The following is a 24354-nucleotide window of genomic DNA, read 5'->3' as shown; positions in this document are numbered from 1 at the left end:
AATGGTTAAACCAACCAATATACCTTTCTTTAGGTAAATAACCAATATAAATACAAAACAGTATTTTAATCAATGTTTGGTGATTTAAATTTCCTATTTAAATCAATCCACCCTGTTGTATATTAGAGGACACTGCTGAATGTAGGACCCCTACCTTATTTGTTGTAGATGTTGGAAGGTGTCTGGTGAATGCAGCAGGGGATTGCAGGAAGAAAAAGGATGGTCTCATGGTTAAGGCAATCGAATGCTGCTCTGGAGAACTAAATTCTATCTCTGCCTTTGATACAGAGCTCCTACATGATGCTAGTGAGGTTACTTAAACTGATTATTTCACAGATGGTCACCAATTATATGTTCCTCATTTTCTTGCTTCCCAATTTGATACCCTGACGTTGGAGGGAACAGCTTAGGGAGTCCACACCACTGCCTTTAAAGACATAAAATGTATGAAGCCCCTGTTCACACAAATCAGATAGTGATGTGTGTAAAGGTATCAATTAAGTTATTTATCATTATTAATTTTTAGTTGGATTCAAAGAGTTGAATAATTTTAGCATCTCTACATCAGAAATCAAATCAGTATGGTTTCTTTGCCTCACCTGAGCATATGGAGTAGTCTCAGCCCATCAGAAAACTAAAATAAATACTATAGAAACTCATTCATCACTATTATTGTGTATTTCAATCGAGGCCAGGAGTTCCAGTCATGCACCAGGACCCAATTGTGCTAGGCCCTGTACAAATAGAACAGAAAGTTAAATTATTTATGACAGATTATAAAAAAGAGACTACTAGTGGATACGGTCAGGGAGCACAAGGTAACAATGAACTTGAGCAGCAGGATAGACAGCAATTTCAAAACACCAGCAGCCTAACAGATCTCCATTTTTTTAAGCATTATGTCAAAAGTGTTTTAAGGAAGGACTTGAAAGTGGAGAAAAGTAGTTTTTGGAAGTTTATGGATCCCATCTTTCTTGTGAAAACTCTGCAACTTTTCCTTTAACTTGTAAATATGGGGGTTGGGGGGACTGGGTGTCTCAAGGCAGATCTCAGAAGTTTTCTGCATTTCACAATACATTGGGCTTTGAGATTATGTTCCACCATACTACAGGCACTTGGTCTGTTCTTCATCTAATTACTTCTCCTCTCCCATTTCCGTATATTATGGAAGGGTCCTGGACCCTCCATAATTAAGGTTGGAATTAACTTTCTATTTTTAGTCGAGGATACACAAGTAGCCCCTGTCTCAAAAAAATCTCCTTAATTGGCTTGTGTTTCTGGATATGGACCTGAAGCGGGATTAATTCGGACTAGAGAATAAAGTGCACATTTAAAAACATTGTAGTGATTAACCATTGGAACAACTCACCATGGGATGAAGAGAAGGAGTACTTGTGGCACCTTAGAGACTAACAAATGTATCTGAGCATAAGCTGTAGCTCACGAAAGCTTATGCTCAAATAAAATTGGTTAGTCTCTAAGGTGCCACAAGTACTCCTTTTCTTTTTGCAGATACAGACTAACACGGCTGCTACTCTGAAACCTGTCACCATGGGATGTGCTGGATTTTCCATCATGTGAAGTATCCAAATCAAGACTGGTTGTCTTTCTAAAAGAAACTCACTAAGTCAAGCAGAAGATATAGGACTGATACAGGAATCACTGGGTGATGTTTTCGGGCCTATGTTATAGAGGAGGTCAAACTAGATGATCATAATGTCCCTTCTGTCTTTAACAATCTATTTAATCTATGTGACCAATCCCAATTCAAAATTCCAAGCACACTGCGAACAAGTACCTAGGGAAATCTTTGCTTAGTGTCAGAGAGTGCAAAAAAATGAATAAATTACATATTGAACTTCTTCAAATGTTTTACTGATTATTATTAAAATATTTCTAGCAAAACATGGCATGTTTATGGAAGTTGCTCAAAAATTAGAAGCAAGGACTTTGAGTACAACATTTTACCAACAGTACTCCTCTCATAATCACACTCCGTCCCAGGAACCCTATGAGTCTATTTCCCAACATACTTTATTAACAGCTAGTAGTCCCAGATCTTCTACAAAAATAATCAACTCCAAACTTTAAAAACTAACTAGTGTTAATACTGCAGCAATCTAAGGGCAAAGCCAGCCCCTTGTGTTTGTCAGAAAGATGCTGGGGATCACTATGAGGAAAGGAATCAGATACCCCACTCAAAATTATGGATGTGTTGTAAGAATTTACTGTCAGAGACTCACCATCCTGGAGGCAGCCTCTCCTGGCTGGCAGTGGCATAGCAGGCTCTCCTTTCCTGCAGCCCCCTGTCAACAGCTGCTCTGGCCCTGTGGTGTGCTGCCTCTTCTTAGGACTCAGCACTCCTGCCTGGTTACCACATCTTCCAGTGTTAACAGAGAATCCAACAGAAGTCCTCTAGCTTCATATTGAGTCTTTGATCCGAGTTCAGAGTCACTAGTCCTTCCTCCCCAGGGCCTTTGCATCACCTTTGTTGGTGGCTTGCAGGATCCCCCTCTCTACCTAATAGTACTAGCTCAACTAGCTAATAGTTGTAGTAGCCCTTGCAACCAGAGCACAGTTGGAGGATAAAGACTGGATCCATATGGTAGTGGTGGATTATCCAGACCTGATCTGAACACATGCTGTGCACTGTTGCACAGGGAGCCCTAGTAGAAATGGGCTTCTATGCACCTCCCTGCAATGCACTTTCATATCTTGCTTTCCAGCAACAGCCAAACGGAATCAGTTCCAGTCAAGGACATGATACATACATCTCATAAAACACAGTATCAACAGAGACTCTGCAGAATAAGCTTTTGTGATACAAGAAACACTCAAGACACAAGAAAAGTGAAAGCAAATTATTCATTTTTGTCTTATCTGTAAGTATGAATCTTCTAAAACATTTTCTAAAAATGTCACTGAAAATTATTAATTACTGAGTCACAGTGGCTCTAACTTAATGCCAATTTATCATATTTCATTTGATTACAACATGACAGGTAGTATATTTACCTTGTAGCCCTGAATCAGGAACCAGGGGCATGGGGAGGAGGAAGAGTGAAAGGGAAGAAATACAAGCAAAAAAATAAAGGTGAGGTAAAAATCAAGCACAATCAGCAGTATTTTATTTAAAGAATATGCCCTTTGAAAATAAAACACAAAAAACAAATCTGCCAACATTACTGAAATGGTGCACTTGCTGCCAACAACTTTACACATTTGCAAAGGTAAATGGAGACCATATGTTAGATGCTTCTGTGAACATCATAAAATGCAAGTCCCATTGAGGAATCAAATGATTTTTAGTAAATGTCAAGGATTTCAGAACATTTCAGTAATTTTTTTGTAATAGTTCCAGCTGTCCAATAGTTTTAGAACATAACAGCATTTAACAGCCACTATCTTATGTTCAGAAAGATACAGATGTAACATTTATTGATTTCGGCAAAGAAAATGACTTGAAAACTATTTCTATCAAAATACCAAGAATTTTTCCCCAGCAAAGAAATATGGGCCATGTCAATAAATATACTGGCAATGCCCACTTGGAGTTTGTCACTCCAGCTCCTAGAACTCTGGACTGGCCTACTGGGGGAGAAAGGGGCAATCTGATCCCATGGACTACAATAATAATGGCTACTAGAACCCTCTGACATCATTTCCCAGAATGCCTGGAGTCAGGGAGAGGATAGAATGGACTACAATCTCCTCTTGAGACCATTAGGGACTCTTCTGCATGGGGGGTGATACCAACAAGCAGTTTGCTGGGCCAGTAATGAGACAGTTTCTCAGCCCCTCTCTGAAACAGGACAGCTGAAAATGACTGACTGAGAAAATGAGACTAGTTCTAGTTTCAGTTTTGAGCTTGGGAGCTGAGACAAGCAGAACAGCTCAAAGAATCTCTGATTAACTCTCCTCCCCACAAAGGGAGTCTTTGAACTGTTGTGGGAGCCCAGTGCATGAGTCAAGCAGTTACAGGCCTGCTAAGGTCCAGCTACAGAGAGCCAACTGAAATGTCCACAGGACTCCAGACCCGGGAGCCTGGAGAGGACCCTGCCCCTCCCAGGGCTGAAGACACTTTAAGAGGATCCTCCTTTTTTTGTTTCAGCCAGCCAACATTCATTCACAGTGCTGCAGCAGTCATCTCTGGACTCATCCTCAGCAAGCCATCTGTCTGAGAAGGTGCCAGCCAGGTAGCAAGGGGTTTGGAAAAGTTAAGTGTTGGGAGATGAGAAATTTGTTGATCTGTTAGTATTTATTAGTTATCCTAACCCTTTCCTTCCCCAGGTGCTATTTTCCTGTTACCAATAAAGCCCCCTTTTGTTACATTGTTATTTTGGGTGGGTCATTTCTTTCTGGGGTTTGTGTTGATGCACTTTATTGTTTTTTATGCACTGTGTTTTATACTTCTTGTCTGCAGTGGTAGCATTATTCATTTTCCCAACAGACAGCACCTTATGTTTCAAGCACAATGAGAAGTCACCTTTGGTGGAGGCACCAGGCATCACAAAAGAACCCAGGACCCAACCCATGTAAGAAGAAGGAAAAAACCATTCTTAGCAGCAAATACCCTGGAGGATTCTTGTGCCACAACTCAGAGCAGGAGCTACATACTTTCTCGGTTCACCAGAATTTCACATTTGTTTAGCTAACTGATTTATAGATAAAAGTAGAATGAAAACAGCAGGAGGAGAATCATACTGAAAGATTAAATACCAGGAGAATTCAGTTAAAACATAACCGAGAGGTTCTTAGTCTGAGCAGTTTCTCACAATCCCTATTTGGAAATGTTCAATGTTGAAAACAGCTCTGTAACCATCTGGTTTATTTATACTAAACATGTCTTATGTATACTAAACTGCCTATTTAAAAGGAGACTTTGAGATGGAAGGAAATGTAGACATCATGACACTCTCCATCCCAATCCTACAGGTTAGTCTACTTCAATGGTGTCAAAGCCTGTTGCTCATATAGCCTGAGCCTCAGGTTGTTCTGTACTCAAACACTCACTGACTTTAAAGTGAGTTCCGTGTATGGAGCAATTTGCAGTGCCCTGTCTACGTAATGCAAACAATGTACATATACAGTATGTTGTTTTATTACTTGCCTTCACTCATGCCCATATGTTTGGATGGGATGTTGCTTTCACACAGTTTGACTTTTTGAATAAGCCAGGTAAAAAGCTTTGAGGTTCAGCAGGAAAGGATTACAGGGTAGGCATAATAAGAGCATACCACTGGCCTCAGCTCAGAGTCACGGGATGACAACAGAATCTAAGCTCTCCTGTTGAAAAAAATTATGTTTCTATCCAGAGGCACTGACTTCCCCAGTTCCCGGGGAGTGCTCAACCCCTGCTCCCAGGCCCAACCCTTCCCGCAAACCTTCACCCTTATCCCTTCCCACCCCCTCCTGCCTCTTCCTGCCCCCCAGCACCTCCTGCATGCTGCTGAACTGCTGATTGCAGCAGGTGGGAGGCACTGGGGCAGACAGGGAAGAGCTGATCCATGGGACTTCTGGTAGGTGCTGAGCACCCACTATTTTTTCCTGTGGGTGCTCTAGCCCTGGAGTGAATGTGAACGTGAATGCCTGTGTAACATTAATTTTGGCACTTCCTAACTTCTGAGTGTTTGATTTTGCAACCTTAATAATGTTCTTTTAACATCTTTTTTGTGTCTATAATAGCAAATTCATACTATATAGAGAACATTTTATGCCCAAATGCAGATATTATGGGTTTTTAATTTTTAAAATGTTATATATGTAGAGAGAGAGAGGCAAAACATCACATTAAAGGCCTCCCCCACCGAAAACCAGACATTTTAAAAATATCCACAAAATATGCCTTTAGGGGCAGATGCTCTACAGTTTTCCTTTAAAGAAAATACTATAGTAGCTACTGTAATAAACATTTAAGTAGGAAATAAAATGTTTGATTGAAAAAACATTTTTTCCAAAACATTCCAAAACGGTCCAAAGCTCACATGACATACCATTAAATGCTTTTCTTTAAGGTGTTTTGTACCTTAAAGATAACTGAAAAATTACAGGGTGAGGGATATGGCAGTTGTTATGGAAACCATTGCCATTGAACAGACAAGCTAGAAGTCATATAAAAATCAGCATATTGGGTTGGCAAATAGAACTCTTGTTTGCAAGGATATGTTAATTTTCTCTTGCTACAAATTAGATGCAAAAATTCGATAGGCTGGCATGTTACTTAACATATCATTTACTTCCCCACCCACAAAAACACAACCACTTATCAGATGGGCCTACTAAGATTGGACCAAATATTGTGTAACCAGCCTTCAGCACTACTATCATAAGATGAGATAAAAACAAGAAATAAGAGGGAAAAAGAAAACACTTCTGAACTCTTATTGAGACATCCTTGCTCTTGTTAAAACACACACTGCAGTATTTTATGGTAATATCCCAAAACACTGGGGTATCACTAAAGTAAGTGGAACATGCACTATAGAAAACTATTATATTTAAACAAATTACAATGGTGCTCTTGTCAGTCATTGTGTTATATCTCAATTTTCCCATGATAAACAATGTCCAGCAAATGGCTACTTCTACTCTTCATATTTAGACCAGTGGCCAAAAAAAGCTCTAAGCCTTCACCTTGGTGTCTTTGTGGAACCCTAACATAACCTTTTGTGTAGGGTTAAGATCATCAATGAGGTTGTATAAATGTTGACCCAGAACCTCAAAACCAACTGGGTAGGTATTATTGAAACTTGAGCTGGGTAAAAAACACGGGGAAAACTGAACGCAAAATGTAGATAAATTGTGTCTGTTTCCTGAAAAAGCTTTGAGGAAATTTTTCAGTCAACTCTAATTACAATCCTGAGTCTCAATCCTACAGGTTTGAGGTGGCCTGCTGTGCTTTGCAGATTGAAATGGGGCTCAACCATAGCACTAAGGGTCTGCCAACTTTGATTCAATTGCAGGACCAGAGCCTTGAGAAACAGCCCAGGTCTACAGAATTTCAGTGAAACAGTCCTAGTTGAGTTCACACACAGCATGCCCTATCCCATACAAATAGCTTCCTTTCCTGCAAATATCCCCCCTCCCACAACACTTTGGTTGTCTTTGCAGTGTAGTAGCCCTCTACACCAACATTCCACACAAAGATGGACTACAAGCCGTCAGGAACACTATCCCCGATAATGTCACGGCTAACCTGGTGGCTGAACTTTGTGACTTTGTCCTTACCCATAACTATTTCACATTTGGGGACAATGTATACCTTCAGATCAGCGGCACTGCTATGGGTACCCGCATGGCCCCACAGTATGCCAACATTTTTATGGCTGATTTAGAACAACGCTTCCTCAGCTCTCGTCCCCTAAAGCCCCTACTCTACTTGCGCTATATTGATGACATCTTCATCATCTGGACCCATGGAAAAGAAGCCCTTGAGGAATTCCACCATGATTTCAACAATTTCCATCCCACCACCAACCTCAGCCTGGTCCAGTCCACACAAGAAATCCACTTCCTGGACACTACAGTGCTAATAAACAATGGTCACATAAACACCACCCTATACCGGAAACCTACTGACCGCTATTCCTACCTGCATGCCTCCAGCTTTCACCCTGACCACACCACACGATCCATCGTCTACAGCCAAGCTCTGCGATACAACCGCATTTTCTCCAACCCCTCAGACAGAGACAAACACCTACAAGATCTCTGTCAAGCTTTCTTACAACTACAATACCCACCTGCAGAAGTAAAGAAACAGATTGATAGAGCCAGAAGAGTTCCCAGAAGTTACCTACTATAGGACAGGCCTAACAAAGAAAATAACAGAACGCCACTAGCCGTCACCTTCAGCCCCCAACTAAAACCCCTCCAACGCATTATCAAGGATCTACAACCTATCCTAAAGGATGACCCAACACTCTCACAAATCTTGGGAGACAGGCCAGTCCTTGCCTACAGACAGCCCCGCAACCTGAAGCAAATACTCACCAGCAACCACATACCACACAACAGAACCACTAACCCAGGAACTTATCCTTGCAACAAAGCCAGTTGCCAATTGTGCCCACATATCTATTCAGGGGACACCATCACAGGGCCTAATAACATCAGCCACACTATCAGAGGCTCGTATACCTGCACATCCACCAATGTGATATATGCCATCATGTGCCAGCAATGCCCCTCTGCCATGTACATTGGTCAAACTGGACAGTCTCTACGTAAAAGAATAAATGGACACAAATCAGATGTCAAGAATTATAACATTCATAAACCAGTCGGAGAACACTTCAATCTCTCTGGTCACGCAATCACAGACATGAAGGTCGCTATCTTAAAACAAAAAAACTTCAAATCCAGACTCCAGCGAGAAACTGCTGAATTGGAATTCATTTGCAAATTGGATATTATTAATTTAGGCTTAAATAGAGACTGGGAGTGGCTAAGTCATTATGCAAGGTAGCCTATTTCCTCTTGTTCTTTCCTACCCACCCCCCCAGACGTTCTGGTTTAACTTGGATTTAAACTTGGAGAGTGGTCAGTTTGGATGAGCTATTACCAGCAGGAGAGTGAGTTTGTGTGTGTATGGGGGTGGGGGGGATGTGAGAAAACCTGGATTTGTGCTGGAAATGGCCCACCTTAATTATGCACATTGTAGGGAGAATGGTCACTTTGGATGAGCTATTACCAGCAGGATAGTGAGTCTGTGTGTGTGGTTTTTGGGAGGGGGGTGAGGGGGTGAGAGAACCTGGATTTGTGCAGGAAATGGCCCAACTTTATTATCATGCACATTGTGTAAAGAGTTGTCACTTTGGATGGGCTATCACCAGCAGGAGAGTGAATTTGTGTGGGGGGGTGGAGGGTGAGAAAACCTGGATTTGTGCTGGAAATGGCCCACCTGATGATCACTTTAGATAAGTTATTACCAGCAGGACAGTGGGGTGGGAGGAGGTATTTTTTCATATTCTCTGTGTATAAATAAAGTCTGCTGCAGTTTCCACAGCATGCATCCGATGAAGTGAGCTGTAGCTCACGAAAGCTCATGCTCAAATAAATTGGTTAGTCTCTAAGGTGCCACAAGTTCTCCTTTTCTTTTTGCGAATACAGACTAACACGGCTGTTACTCTGAAACCGTTCCCTAGGTAGTGCACCAAAGCTTATGGGCATTATTTACTGCTAGAATCATAGTGAAGAAAGAAATGTATTTCCTTTAGTGCTAGAAGAAGAAAGAAAAAAAAATCCACACATACTTATTCCAGTTTTGGGAATTCACAAAGCAGGGTCTCAGCTAACTTTAGTTGAAACTTATTCTTTATCGATATATCTACATGTTGTGGTGTTAAGCAAAGTGCTGATCCCTAGTTGAATCTTACAAGCTGGTGTGTACTGTTCCTTTGGGAACAGCAGTCCTGGTAATTCTGTGTTTAGCGGATAAGGGGCTCAATGCTGCAGGGAATGCTCTCAGTATTTGGAGGTTGGTGTGTGCCTGTCACTATCTGTGCAGACAGAACAAGGTCTGCGGAGGCCTGGAAGGCAGTTTTTTGTGTTGCTAGAGGCTGTTGGTTTTAGGGAGCAGTTCCACTGCAAGCACAAACAAAACTCCTTCAGGCTAAGGGCAGGTAGTGGTGGCCTCACAAACCTGCGTACTCCTGGGACATATCACAATGTGGAAATGGGGATAAATAATTCCTTCCCTTCAGTACCACCAGCATCCTCTCCTCCCCCTTATCTGGAGGCTCTCTATCCCAAAAATCTTGATATATTTTAAGCATAATGAGCATTTCAGGGTGCAGCCATGGAGGTATCCACCTTGCAAAAAAGGTAAGTTAACTGTGACACTGACAATATGAGAACAGTATGGAATAGACTATAAATGGGTGTCCAACCTACTTAACAGCCAGCAGAAAAGCTTTACTCTTTATTGAGATAACCAACTACCAGAAAAGGTGGCCAACAAGAGCGGTTGCAGGATCAGTTTAAGCAGGGACTGTTTGACGTTGATAATGTCAGAGTATTTTCTACAGTTTTGACTGGACATTCTGTCCTGTGTGCTGATTTGCTCTTAGTTCCAACCTCCTTTCAGGTCCTCCGTCACAGTCTCTTCACCTTGGCCTCACTTTACACCTGCCTTTCATATGCTTCTTGTTCCTCAGGTGCTCTGTTTCTCCACCTCCCTCCCTCCAATGTCCCCACTCGCTTTCCATGTCTTTCCATTCAGTTTGTCCCTTCCGAATTGAATCCCAGTACCCAAATAAAACTTGTGGGACTAGTGACATTTGACACCATCATATTGTTCTCTCTTCTTGTGTGTCATACTCCTCCCCTTTATCTTTCCTCTGTTCTGTCTATCTAGATTGTAAGCTCTTTGGGGCAGGGACTGTCTGCTACTCTGCGTTTGTACAGTTCCAAGTACAATGGGAACCCATTTTTGTTAGTCACTAAGCGCTACCATAATAAACATGATTACTAATAATATTAAATGTTACACTCATTTATATATTAGATTTCTTGTATTGAATGTTGCACTACTATTTCCATATTACCTTTAGTATCTATTTATTAAATCCTCATTTTTACTTTTAACTTTTATGGAATTTCTCCATTAGTTCACACACAGGGGTCACATTAATATTTTTAATAAATTATGCCAAGTATCCCACAAGGGCATTCTGCCTGCAAAACACTTCCTTTGAACAGCTGTGCAATGACCCCTGTTGCATAGACAAGGCACTTCATCTACCAATTGCTTCCTACATAGGACAGAATTATTCTCAGAAAGATGCCGCAGGCCCACTGACTTTGAGCTGCTCACCATTGATAATGAACTGTGCCAGCATTTTCTGTACACAATACCAGGCTTTCACCAAGGACAGTCCACCCACTGGCTGCCACATAAAGAACGAGGACAAATCTTCTGGTAAATGCAGTTCCTCATGCAAAACTCCAAGTAAATCATTCTGATCTTACTCCATTGGTGACAATTCCAAGAAGGCTTCCTTGTGACTAGTATTATAAATGGAGAGCATCAATGTGCACATTTGAGTGAGACAAACTCATAATAAACAAAGAAACAGATTTACAATTCCAAATACATTTGTACTATGTTTTATTTGAAGGGTACTCAGTAACTTCAATGATAGTACAATCCGGAATGACATATGGTCTATTAAAGCAATCCTCATCCCTACTTTGCTATATATAGAATCATAGAACTGGAAGGGACCTCGAGAGGGCATCAAGTCCAGTCCCCTGCACTCATGGCAGGGCTAAGTATTATCTAAGACCATTCCTGACAGGTGTTTGTCTAACCTGCTCTTAAAAATCTCCTATGATGGAGATTCTACAACCTCCCTAGGCAATTTATTCCGGTGCTTAACCACCCTGATGGTTAGGAAGTTTTTCCTAATGTCCAACCTAACCCTCCTTTGCTGCAATTTAAGCCCGTTGCTTCTTGTCCTATCCTCATAGGTTAAGAAGAACAATTCTTCTCACTCCTCCTTGTAACAACCTTTTATGTGTTTGAAAACTGTTTCATGACCCCTCTCAGTCTTCTCTTTTCCAGACTAAACAAACCCAGTTTTTTCAATCTTCCCTCACAGATCATGTTTTCTAGACCTTTACTCATTTTTGTTGCTCTTCTCTGGACTTCTTCTATGTGGGTATTCAACTGCTTTGCATTGCAACAACTCTATTAGAAGAGCAAACAGCTGAAAGATCCAAATGAAAGATAGCAAAAGAAGAAATTAAAACACTGACTGTGTAAAAAAGATCTGAATTAAACCTTATTCAGTCTGGAAAACTCAGACTTCAGAGCAACTATCCATTTATATTTAATGATAATAAAAGTCACTGATTCACAAGAACTGTAATTTGTCTTTTCTACCCTGGTTTAGTCTGGAAACAAGTATTCACTAGGAAAATAAAAACACGTGACTGAATTTTTCAACTTCATTCACTAACGGTATATTTATGCTAAATTATTCTTCTGTGCATCGCAAAGAAATCAGATTCAGGATATCATACATACATGGTAGAAATTGTAGCTGTAAATGAATAAAGTACAGTTATCCCCATACATTTTGATAGGTATTTCATGTCATCAACTGAGACACCAAGCTGAATTGCATTCAAAAGGCTGAGAATATTGTCACCGGTTTTTAATATGAAAAGAACTGCTAATGGTGTTTGTAATGTTAATCCAATAAATACAGAGAAAAAAAAGTGCTAAATATAAAAAGGTTATAAATAAATATTCCAAGTTTAGGCTCTGATTTGTGAAACTAAAGGAAAATAAGATTTGCCTGGATATTCTCTAATTAAGTTTAAATGGAGTTATGGACATGAATTTGGTCAATGTAAATCAATCCAAATTTATTCACTTTCTATATCTTCCATTCCCTGCTCTCAGCACGCTAAGCATTTCTGTGGTTACTATAGATCACGAGGATCACTGCTTTGGGCTTCTCATAATACAAGCTAACCAGATCAAATACAGGATCCTTTCTCTACTTTTATATTTTAGAGATTCAGATCTTTAAACTGCATAGTCAGGAAAAGGTTCATTCATGTCCTTAATATGTGAAATATGTTTTTTGCTTTCTTTGCTTCTCTTACAATAGTCTCCTTTATACTGCCCCTGAAGAGTTCAATTCACACCCATGTATACTACTTACACTTCCATACATCTATGTGGAGTACAATAATTCAATTTTGTTACTTCATTTTCTCATTTTAGCAGAATAGTATGCTGAAACCTATAATACTGGTGGGAAGGGAGTATTAAAACATTTTGCTAAATTTTAAAAAGCTTTGCTAAAGTGTCTCATTAAAAATCCCCTGTATAATGGAAGAACCTAGCCTTCAGCAAAGGCCCCACAGCACTGATATTCAGGTGCCTTCACATTCATATTTCTACAAACTCCTTACTAGTATCTTTAGATATACAAAACCTTAGGAACAGTAGGCCTGAAATCCTTAAATTCACATTCAGAGCCAGATTCTGCCATCCTTACTTATACTAAGTGATTCTTTACTTCATGAATTCCAAGCATGAGTTCCATTAATTTCAATGGTGTAACTGCAGAGTAACTGTCATGAACAAATGTGATAAAATTGTGCCTTCAGTTTTTACTCAGCTATAACTCAGGCAAAACACATATGCCCCACTCCACAAAACACCATTAAACATGAACACAGGACCAAGGTCTGCCTGGCCCTTACATGAGCATGCAGAGGTTGAAAGGAGAATGTAAGGATTCTGCCACCCCCTGCATTCTTGTACTGCTAGCGTAAGAGCCTGGAGGAATTCCAGTTCCTATGGTCTGAGATGTCTCTCCCCCCACCTCTGTTGGCAAGATTATTGCCTATCAAAGTAAAATCTATTGGAGGAAACTCAGGGATATGTGGGAGGGAAATCTCTGCAAGGATGGTGTCATCCAGAATTTCCTACTCCCATCTCATTCAAAAGGACACAGGATCTGCTTCAAACTTTTTAGTGTTTCAAAGAGGGATGGGGGGGAAGTAGGACTACCAGGTGAAAATCCTTTGTCTCTGCACCTGCACTGGCCTCCCTGGCTCAACTGTAGCTGCCCATATAGGAATTCCTTCTGGTTGCACTAACCTGAGGGGGAACTCTGCAGAAAAGATAATGCAGCCTCGGGCTATGTTATCTTTTCAATTTACACTGTGTAAGGACAAAGAAGAGGGGGAGGAGGATAATGTGTCCATTTCCAGATCTGTCTTCGCCCATCCACTCACTCCTCCTTCCCAATCTACCCAATTGCCAATCTCTACCCAATTCTGATCTCCAAACCTCTTGACTTCTTGGTTCCCAAAGGGAGGAAGGGCATGGTGCCTCAGAAGTAGCTGAACCTCCCCTTCCATGCTGTACAAAGAGAAATTAGGATGGAAGGGGCATCATCTGTGTTTTGTGTGAAGCTGCATAGTATTGCATGCTGTGTATTTCTTTCTGTTTACTCTGCAGCAACACTAATGCTGGCTGGTTCAGTATCTCAGTCAATAGGAAGGTAGCCACATCCAGACATAATGGTTCAAAACTAAACTGTACATAGCCAGACAGCAGTAATCTAACCTAACCTCAGTACAGTACATAAAGATATCATAAGGTCTCAGAATTAATTTAATTCAAAATTATTAGTTAATGGGTAGAAATATATTTAATTCATTCTTTGTTGTTCGCAATTCAAAATGGATTCCCATTGCAATTAAAATTAGGATTGCTATAATATTGCAACTAATATGGTATCAAATATTAATTAATATTATTTTATCTATCAGTGTTGGAATGCTTTTTTCAAGTGTCCTATAGGAGGTGTGGGGGGTTTCCTAACAGATTTTATTTCCCTGACATGTAAAAGGGAAAAAATATATACGTCCTTTCAAAAGATTCCTACAAGTACAATAAAAAAATTTGCCTGAAGATTCATTAGGGAATTCTTTGACATGACAACTTAAAATGAATATGTTTTGGAGTGTGCTGTTGCAAACAAACAAGCATGCAAAAAGTTGCATGAAGGAATTTATGAAAGTGATATGTAGATTGATTAGCTATCCCAAGTTTCCCTATTAAGTGTGCTCTATCTGTTTAGGGCATAGCTTCCATATTATCTCAGTGCTGTCTATTTTGAAAGTTATTTACAAAGAAAGAAAAAAGTCACATGAGACTGGATGAAAGTGGAAATTTCCCTGCTTAGTAAAAGTTTAGCAATGAGATTTTTTTAAAAAAAACAAAAACAAAAACACAAACCACAACTCTTTAGAGGGAGCATCTTTCTGAAAAGAAACTTAGACACTAATGTCTTCTTTATGGGTGAAATTCACCCTGGCCAGAACACCAACAAGGCTATGCACACTGTGGATCACTTACATTTTATCTTGAAGACTAAGACCTCAGTCTTGCAAGCTGCTCCATACAGGCAGACCTCAATGACCCTGCAGAGTCTCACTGACTTCAAGAGGTCTGCCTGCATGAAACAGCTAGCAGGATTCAGGCTGTAAGCAGGACTTAAGTGGCACATAGCTGGTGCCCTACAAAGGGGTGAAATTCACCCTAATGGAACATACTGTGTCCTTCCACAGAGAGAGAATTCTCTGAGCATTTTGTGGTGTAATAAAATTTATTTTCAATGTAAATCGAAGGACATATTACTCAAGAGTAGCTAATCCCTTGTTAGTTATGCAGGTCACCCAGTAAAGCAGCAATACGATTTTTATGCATCACTATCATGCACTCTGTATATGCCACAGTTTTTACAGCAAACCTATTTTTAGGTTATTAGAGTTATTAGTTTTGATTTTTTGTAATTAATGTAATGTATATATAATTTAGACTGAATGCTCTTCCAGGCAGGGAAGTGTATCTTACTGTATTTTCTAAAGCCTGTTTTGGGGGCTTGTTCTTATAACCTCTTTTCCTGTAAAGCCAGCTGTCTGTCTTAGAACTACAAGTCCAACTGTTCACAATTCTGAAGAAGTGGGGAAAAACACATAGTTAATAGTGTAGGTGACCCTAAACTTCTGACTGCCAGATGTCAGGAGAGAAAGACATGGATGGAAGGCTCCAAAATTGCACTATTCTGTACAGTTCCCATAAAGCCCTGGTACTGGCCACTGTTGGAAGACAGGATACTGGGCTAGTTGGACCACTGGTCTGACCAAATACGGCCGTTCTTACGTTTTTACTTTAAAACCTCTAAAATACAGCCTAAAATAGCTTTTCTATAAACAAATATATCAACATTTTGATGCCATTTTTTTCAGGCTATTCCAGGGATAGAAGCTTGTGCTTCTTACCCTACGGAGCTGGGAAGCCTCCTTTTTCAATGGCATAAACCTCTCTTTTTTCACCCTGAAAGTTCCTAATATATCAGAACTTCAATCGGCCACTGGTCCAAGTACTAAATATTGCAAATCTTGCACAAATGTAAGTTTTTAGGAGAAATTCCACATTTGGGAAAGGAGTAAACACTTCTCAGGCAGGTTGATTTTTCTTTGAAAATGGTGGCTGTTCGAAGTTACTCAGAAGTATGTGGTGAAATACTGGCTCGGGTGACAAAACTCGATTTTAGTGGGGTAGAACTTCACCCATGGAATACTGGACGTAATCCTGGTGGAGATGCTTTAGTGGGAAGAGGGTTAACAAGACACTCAAGGGGGGTGATTTATTGCATGGCTCTGTAATATATCACATAGATATCACCAACACATATGTAGTACACACATACACACACTGTTTTTCTCTCTCACACACATATGCACCTGTGAACCACAGACCATAGTGGTCAAATAGCTCACCAAGAAAAGCCACCAGGCTGCCTAGGGCCTTTTAAGCAGCATCAAGGCTTCAAAGAAAATGACCCTGCTTAGCTGAGCTTTAAATGAAAAGAGCTAAAGTGCATCACTTTTAACGCCACAAAATCACCTGAACAAAACTGTCTCATCAGCATTTTCTCTGAAGTTCCACAAGCTCTTGGAAAGGTAGAAGGGAGGCCTTTAATTTTCAGTCTGGAAGATAAGAGACAGATAAGCTCAGATTTCATATAAGCCCCTGTTAGTAGGCTCAGAATACCTACAATTCTGCTTTCATACTGTGACTGACTTATGGTACATTCTTCCACAGATGCAGATATGAAAGTACAGAGGTTAAGTGACTTACCCAAAAGCCATGACCCAGTTTTGCTCAGTAAGTCAATGTCAGAGCCAGGATAAGGATTCAGGAGCTCTTCCCTTAGTACAAGCTGCCTTTCTGTATTGCAAAGACAGATTGCTATCTACTCAAAGGAGGAACTTCCCCTTCTGAAGCAGCCACATAATGGCTGCCATAATGTCTAACCCTATCCACACCTGCCTCCCTTACAGGAATAGAGAGATGTGGCAACCATGCTCATAGGAGTGACATTGGTGGATGCACAGTGCAATCACAGACACCCTCACTCAAGGGCAGGTTATTCTCTGGCTGACTGGAAAGACATTTACGTGAAAGGGATTGCATAATGCAAAGAACCGCCCAGTGGCTGACAGCTCTGAAGTGCACTTTTTATTTCAGAAATAAAAATCAATTATAAAAAGGGAAAGTACATGAGTATTATCTAGTGCGGTACAATGGTGTTGTCTATGGCTATCAGTAGACTAGTGAAATTAGGTAAAATGAACAATTTAAAATAAAAATAACTGGTACTGAAAGCCTAACTTTATAAAGGATCAATTACATATTAAGGAAAATGCATGTTATGAGAAAATACTACCCACATTTATCTTTTTCATTCTGGTCTTACTAACGGGAATAAAATCTATTCCCCATCTATTTTTTTTTTCTCTTCTGTGACATCTGGAATTTCCCAGGGAACCACATTAGGTCTTTTAAAATTTCCTCTTTACATGTCAGCCGTAGGCAAGATTATGGTTAGTTATGCCCTCCAATTTCATTGTTATGCTGATGACACTCTGATCTATTGCTCTAATGATCATTTCTTTTCAAATGTATTTCTAGTAGTAGAAAATTCAAATACCAGTGCCTATTAATTCTTTATATCTTAATGCCTGGAATACAAAATTACTCACAAATAAATCTTCTAAAAGGCTCTATTCTGTAACACTTGTTAACCACTTGAAAACAAAATAATGTCTATATTTGATGACAAATTGCAAACTTCTTTTTCCTTTAATATTCATCCTATGGTACCTGTTAGAGACACACACAGAGGTATCTGCTCCCACAGTAGCCCCTGAGGGCCAAGAGCAGTACATTCAACTGTATTTTAATGAGCAGAGACTCAAAAGTTGCAGAGATTTGTTTCTTTTTTATTAAAAAAATGATTAATAGTAGTAATATCTTGCATCACTAAAGTGCCTTTCTTGCGAATCTCCTAACACTTTACTAATAATTATTTAAGATAGGGGTATTGTTTTGCTCATTATACAAAGAGATGAACTGAGACACAGAGAAGCTAAATGTCTTGCCTATAGTTACACAAAAAGAGTCAGAGACAGAGCTGGGATTACAGAAGAGAAATCTTGATTCCCAGTCCACTGGACCACATTTCCTCCCTATTTGGTTGTCAAATAGTTCAGGGATTGGTCATGCTGCATGTCCAACCTTGCCAATTCCTCAACCTCAGCAGCATATCAGTTTGCCTTGTCTCTTCAGTAATCTTTCATAAAATGTCAAATGCAAATACTTTATGGCTACTTTATGAGATAAAGGGCTTGATCCTGCTCCCATTGGGGTCATTGGCAATACTCTTATTGAAGCTAATGGCGCAGGATCAAGCCCTTTATCTCGGCCTCCTTATCGGGCAACCAGCATCCAGGATTCCCCAAAATTCAGCAGCAATCTTATTTTCTTAAGAGTATCGTTTCAAGTCACCATCAGACAACTGAGGAATCCTCATTGATTGGTAAGTTAAAGGAACATTATTCCTTTCCAAAAAAACCAAACAAACATACAAACAAACCTTAAACAGTAGCGAATGTTAATTCATATAAATGTTTCCACTGATTTATCATTAGGTACTAACAATAACAGAAAAGTTATATTTTTTAAAGAATCTGGCAAGGCTGAAAGTATGGAAGGGGTTGCATTAAAGTCCATCATCTACAAAAGCTTAAAAAGGACTTGACTATACAAATAATTTCTCAAAATGCCCTGGATCTGGTTTGCTTTCCAGTGTCCATAACAATATCATGACAGGTTTCAAAGTTTCCCTCTGCACAATTTCACACTTATTGGGCATGATTCTCATTTACATTAACATCCCTTTATAGTACTCTGAAAGAGGGGAATTAATATAGATGCAAATTACAATTATGCCCATTTTAAGGCCCCTTTATATGGCCAGAGTGTTGTGCAGAGGCCTTGGTGTTACTGAGAAATCAGGCCATTTTCTCTTATGACAATATTCATTGCACTTGAGATTTGGCATTCCCTGGTGGCAGAGAAAGACACTGTTCGCTCAATTAAGGACACTGCCATCCTTACACTGACTAATACCGTCCTCCATGAGTAGTCCAATTCATTTCAATGGAACCATTTGTGGAGTAAGGTACTATTCAACTTGAGTAATGATGGGTAAATATGGCCTACAATGTTTTTCTCTCATGTTTGTTGTATATGTTTTTTTTTAAAACACTTTTTGTGGGTAAGGAGAGTTCAGTTACTGTTAGTTAGCCCTGATTTCTACCATAGCAAATGAATACATACTATCTCTCTCTCTCTCTCTCTCTCTCTCTCTCTCTCTATATATATATATATATATATATCTTAGAATATGACTGCCAGTGTTTCCAGTTCTCTCATCCACTCATTACACAAACATCTAATGCCATATTTATATGAAAATTGATAGTATGTAGTATTCTAGTCTCCTGTTTACTTCAAGCATTCATCATACTTATTTGTCTTAAGCTAAAATAATATGTATTACATGTTCTTCTGGTCTTCCTGTACATTTCAGCAATCACATACAGCTCTTAACCAGAAAGTTTGCAGTGTTTTGCTTCACAATCTGATAAAAACAGAGGGAACTGCTTTATCTATTTACTCTCCTAGGTTTTTGTCCCCACTTCAGTAAGATCAAAATACTGTACTACCTAGTAAAAAAACTGAGACACAAGGATCCACTTACTGCCTCTATTAGATAAACATGTGAATTATATTAGAAACAATTTTAACCTGATATATAAACAACAAAATCTATACTTATGGTGACCATAACTTATATTGCCTTGACTGCTGTACTTCCTTATCATGTCTATCTTGCATGCTCTTTTAACTGCTTGTTTAAGCAAATAATTTGTACAGTCAGCAATTCTGTGTATCTTTAATATAACAAAAGAAAAATGGTCCATTTTGCCCCTCCTGTATTCCTTAGCATTGTAGCCCAAGCAATTCCCATAAGAGAAACAATTACCTGAAAGGGACCTGCAGAATATAAATTGCATAAGATCATTCAACACAGGTCTGTTGAACAAATTCAGTGGGACAACTCATGTACATACTCATAGGCAGGCACAAGACAGTGTTTGTAGGGCCATTATTTTGGACAGAACTATTTTTGGTAGACTCAATAGATACCCACCCAGTTTTAACTGATTTGAAAGATCCTGCCATTTCCAGCAGAAGTTCCCATTAGACAAATAGGGAATAATGATGGAAATAATAGAAGTTTTCTGCTTCTCCACATTTGTAAGCAAAATATGTTGTGAATACAGATTAGAAAAAATAGGGTCACATTACCATCCCAACAATAACTGTTACTCCTAAATTTTGCCTATTACAGTAGCATCCAACATTTTCAGCCTTACAGTTGTGTGTGTGCCTGAGCATGAGTGTATGCACACACACACACACACACACACACATATGTATATTAAATTAAGAGGACACAATCAATGATTTGGGGAAGTTTTTCTGCCTATTTTGCTCCCATTTTGGCACTCCGAAAGACAAAAGAGAGCAAAAACCATGGTCAAGTCCCCAGCTGGTGATTCACAGCCTTGTCACAGCAGGTATGCTGGAATAGGGAGGAGCTTGTTGGGCAAGGGGAAGGGAATGAGTTTCCACCCTGAGATTACTTCAACCAATCTGCCTATGCAGTTCACCTTGCAGGATCAGGCCATAGATATGAATCTCATTTACATTATGTTTAACAAAATACACAAACTATATAATTACATGAGAAATGTATATAGTTTCCCAAATCGATGCATTACACAGTCACACCATTGTGCTACTAAAGCAAAGTTCAGAACTCTTATAATTCCAATTTTCAATTCTAATTCACTATTCTGTAGCTATGTCTAGTGTTTGCATTTTTCTCCAGCACAAAATGTTCCTCACTGCTTCACATCTCTTTAATGAAGATTTTGTTAGTTACACAGACCTAGGCTCTTCTTCAAGTCACTGTCATCTGAGTTTGACTTCAGCAACATTAGAATTGGGACGTGAAAGAAGACAGTACAGACAGTGGCCTCATTATCTCATGATCCTCCGATGGCAACAATCCTTCCTTAGTCACAAATCTGTTGAAAGTATAATACTTTACTTTGTCCATGCCAAGAAACAAACTACCTCTCCTTTATTTTAGTGATAAATAATTCAGATAAAAATTAGATATTGAAGATTTCTCTTGCCATATTTTTCCATAGTTTTCTGTTATTAAAACATAGTTTTCTGTTATTAACATATAGAAGACATTCTATACCCACAACTCTGTTTTGCTACTATTTTCTCAACAAATAGGACTGTTTGAAGACTTTCCAATTTGTAAAAGTCCTGCTTGCCATATTCTAAGGTAACAGCAATGGGCGAACAGCAAACAAGTACAGAATAAAATCTATTTACATAAATCAGTGGCAGTATTCTGGAAGAACAGCTGTTCCAAGTAGCATTTAAGGTTCCTATGAAATTCATTGTGAGAACCCATCAATTTAAGAAAATTAGAAATTTAAGGATTAATTGGCAATAAAGAATCATTTTAGCAATAATTGTCAATCAGCTGATGAAGTTCATGCTTAAAGTTGTTCAGGCTGCAAATTGCTGCAATTTTACCCAGAATACTATTTATAGGATGATGATATCTTATAGCATGTTTCATTAACCAGTATAATGGTAATCTCCCATATAGCCTATTACTTTGTGGCCTACATAGCTTAACTAAGTTTTCATAAATTTGAAAGAAAACACATCTGTGACTTTTACTAAAAATAACCATGACAAAAATCTTCACCTTAAGTATCATGTACGTCTTAGTTTACCTCTGTAATGTTATCCTGCCCAAATGAATAGAGTTACATCAAGGAAGGTATAAGAGGGACAACAACAGAAAAGGTGACAATGGCAAAGATATCATAAGAGGGTCCATGAAGAAATGATGGGGAAGCTATTAAGTGGAAAATACCCCCTGCCTTTTCACACACTAGGCTGGCAAAGTTCACTCTTCCCAGAGCAAATCTAAGGTCAAAGGGCATACTAAAACCTTAAAGATGCTGAGCTAGGCAGAAAGGGTAGTTGAGTGGGTTGTCAGAAGCAGCTGGAGCTGGGTCTCTGACAGAGAATGTCACAGGCTGTTCCTACCAGCCTAGATATTGAGGTAACTAGGGTGAATGGAATTTACCAAAGTTTACAAGGAAAGAATAACATGTGGGTAAGAGGAAATATGAATATAGGCCTTTAATGGTTTTTACCCATTGCTATGCACATTTGGGTGAACAAATAATGCATTGTTTTGAAGAAGCAGTTTTTGTGTCCCTTCAAACTTATTCTGGTCATAGACACCAAACCCAGTTAAGACTGTTGGATTAATATAGCAAACAGGATGGCTGCAGCCAGAGATCCAGTCTAAGAGTGGTAGGACTGCATGGTTCCCCCTTGAGAAAGGTGCAGGAAGCCAGACCTGTCACTAAGGAGTGCATTCCAGAGGGACTAAATGGATTCTAAAGCACAGCTCCCCATGTAACCATGAAAATTTGTTGGTAAACAAGGGACAAGTAAAGGTTTATGAACTAATAAAAGTCCAAGTCAACTACTTGTATTTGGCATATATCTTTAATAATTATTATAAAACACATTTTCTTCAAATGTTAGTCAGTTACTAAGGCGAGTTGAGACTTGACAAATACTCATTTTTAACTAAACGGTGAATCAGCTTTCCCTAATTTTCTCTAAATCTTAGGCACAAATTAAAAATCTCCAGCAGATTGTCTTGGCAGGAATAACAAAAGACAAAATATATAAAAATATCGGTTTTATTACCGTATCACCTAGGAGCTCTAGGTCATGGACTTGGATCCCCACTGGGCTAAGAGCTGTACAAACTGGAATATAAGGGTAGAGATAGCAAGAATGCGAAGAAGTCTTAACTGAAGCTGCTTTTGAAAGTGTATTCTCTCTTCTTCTCTGCGGAAGGGATTCAAATCTGAACATGTAAAAACAGTACAAAATATAAATAATATTTTGTACTTATTTTTATATCTTTAGAATTATGGTAAAATTGTCCAAAGAACTTAAGTGATATGGAAGTCCAATTTTGAAAAAAAGACTTACGAGTCCAAGACCCACTGACTTTCTGTAAAAGAGACTCCAGAGTACCCCAGTAACTTTTGAAAATGGGATATAGATGCCTTCTGTAAATGTCTTATGCAACAGTGTCTGACCCTCAATAGATACTTATCTCATTCTCCAGGTGCCCATATGACAATTAACTTTGCTATCTCACATAAAAACATAATAAATTACTCATCCCACCACAAATACCTAACACCCCGATTATCAAGATAAAAGCTCCACAACCCCAGACAATTTCTACCCAGATGCTTAGGAGGAAAAATGGGCCTTGAACCCTGTGTGAAAAGTTAACAAATCTGGACTCTGGCATTCTAGAACAGAGAGGCCTTCACAGAGAATGACCTTCTGTTATCTCTGTTTAGCTCCCTACAACTACAGCTTTCATTCCTCAGCTGATGAAAACTCGAGCAGTATAGAACAAAGCAGAAAGTCTCTCGGGTAACATGATCTCAAGCCATTTAGGGTATTAAAGGCTAAAAACAACACCTCGGATTCCACCTGGAAACTGAAAGGCAGCCTATACAGCCTCCAGAACATTGGCATTATGTGCTCTTAATGTGGTTGAAGTGCTATGAAACTGTACAGTAGGAGGATTGCCATATTCTGAACAAGCATCTTTCTCAAAGAGGTATGAAGATACAGTCCTATGTAGAAGCTCATTCCAGAAGTCTAATCTTGAAGAGACAAAAGTAAGCAAAGCAAGATCCTCATCCAGAACCAACAATCATATTCATCTCACCCAATAAAGATGAAAGAGCCTTTTTGGCTACAGCTGCTGCTTGAGCATCTAATAGTAGCCTGAAGTCTATCAAACCCAGAAACTGTGAAACCGAGACACAAATATCAGAAGCACTGCCTCAGTCAGGGTGCTGATATGATACTTATTATTTCATGTAACTGCTTCCCTCAATTTACCAACAATATCTCTATCATATAGGGATTGAATCTCAGCCAGTTACCTTTATCTAGATCCCATGATCCTGCAGATTCTAAGTAATTTGTTCCACTGCATCAACAGGATCAGTTGAAATAGAGATGTAGAGCTGAGTATCATCAGTGTTCTGAAGATATCTCACAACTGTCTCTCAGATGCCTAATATAAAAAGTTGAGCAGAAAGGAGGCAGAATAGTATTCTGTGACACTGGCATTAGAGTACCCTCAGGTCAACTGACCTATACTCCATGATTATCCTGAGTTCTCTCAGCTGCAAAGGAATGAGCCATTCTAAAGCAATCCCAACTATGGTCTATGGATCACAGATATGTGA

The 24354-nt window shown here is 39.3% G+C and overlaps 1 protein-coding gene across 8 annotated transcripts in view; it reads right to left on the bottom strand.

The window, feature by feature from the left end:
- The window catches only part of GALNTL6 (polypeptide N-acetylgalactosaminyltransferase like 6), a 935384-nt gene that overhangs the window by 799104 nt on the left and 111926 nt on the right, over nucleotides 1-24354 (bottom strand). Inside the window, exon 2 of one of the 8 annotated variants that reach the window (XM_073341642.1) lies at nucleotides 16445-16527. The exons of the other annotated variants lie outside the window; for them this stretch is intronic. The gene's annotated coding sequence lies outside the window, so the exon portion shown is untranslated. The remainder of the gene's footprint in view (nucleotides 1-16444; nucleotides 16528-24354) is intronic. 8 annotated transcript variants of the gene reach the window in all.

The sequence above is a fragment of the Lepidochelys kempii genome, chromosome 4 (genome assembly GCF_965140265.1).
Source record: "Lepidochelys kempii isolate rLepKem1 chromosome 4, rLepKem1.hap2, whole genome shotgun sequence".
NCBI classification, from domain to species: Eukaryota; Metazoa; Chordata; order Testudines; family Cheloniidae; genus Lepidochelys; species Lepidochelys kempii.
This window is presented reverse-complemented; position numbering and strand designations above follow the sequence as displayed.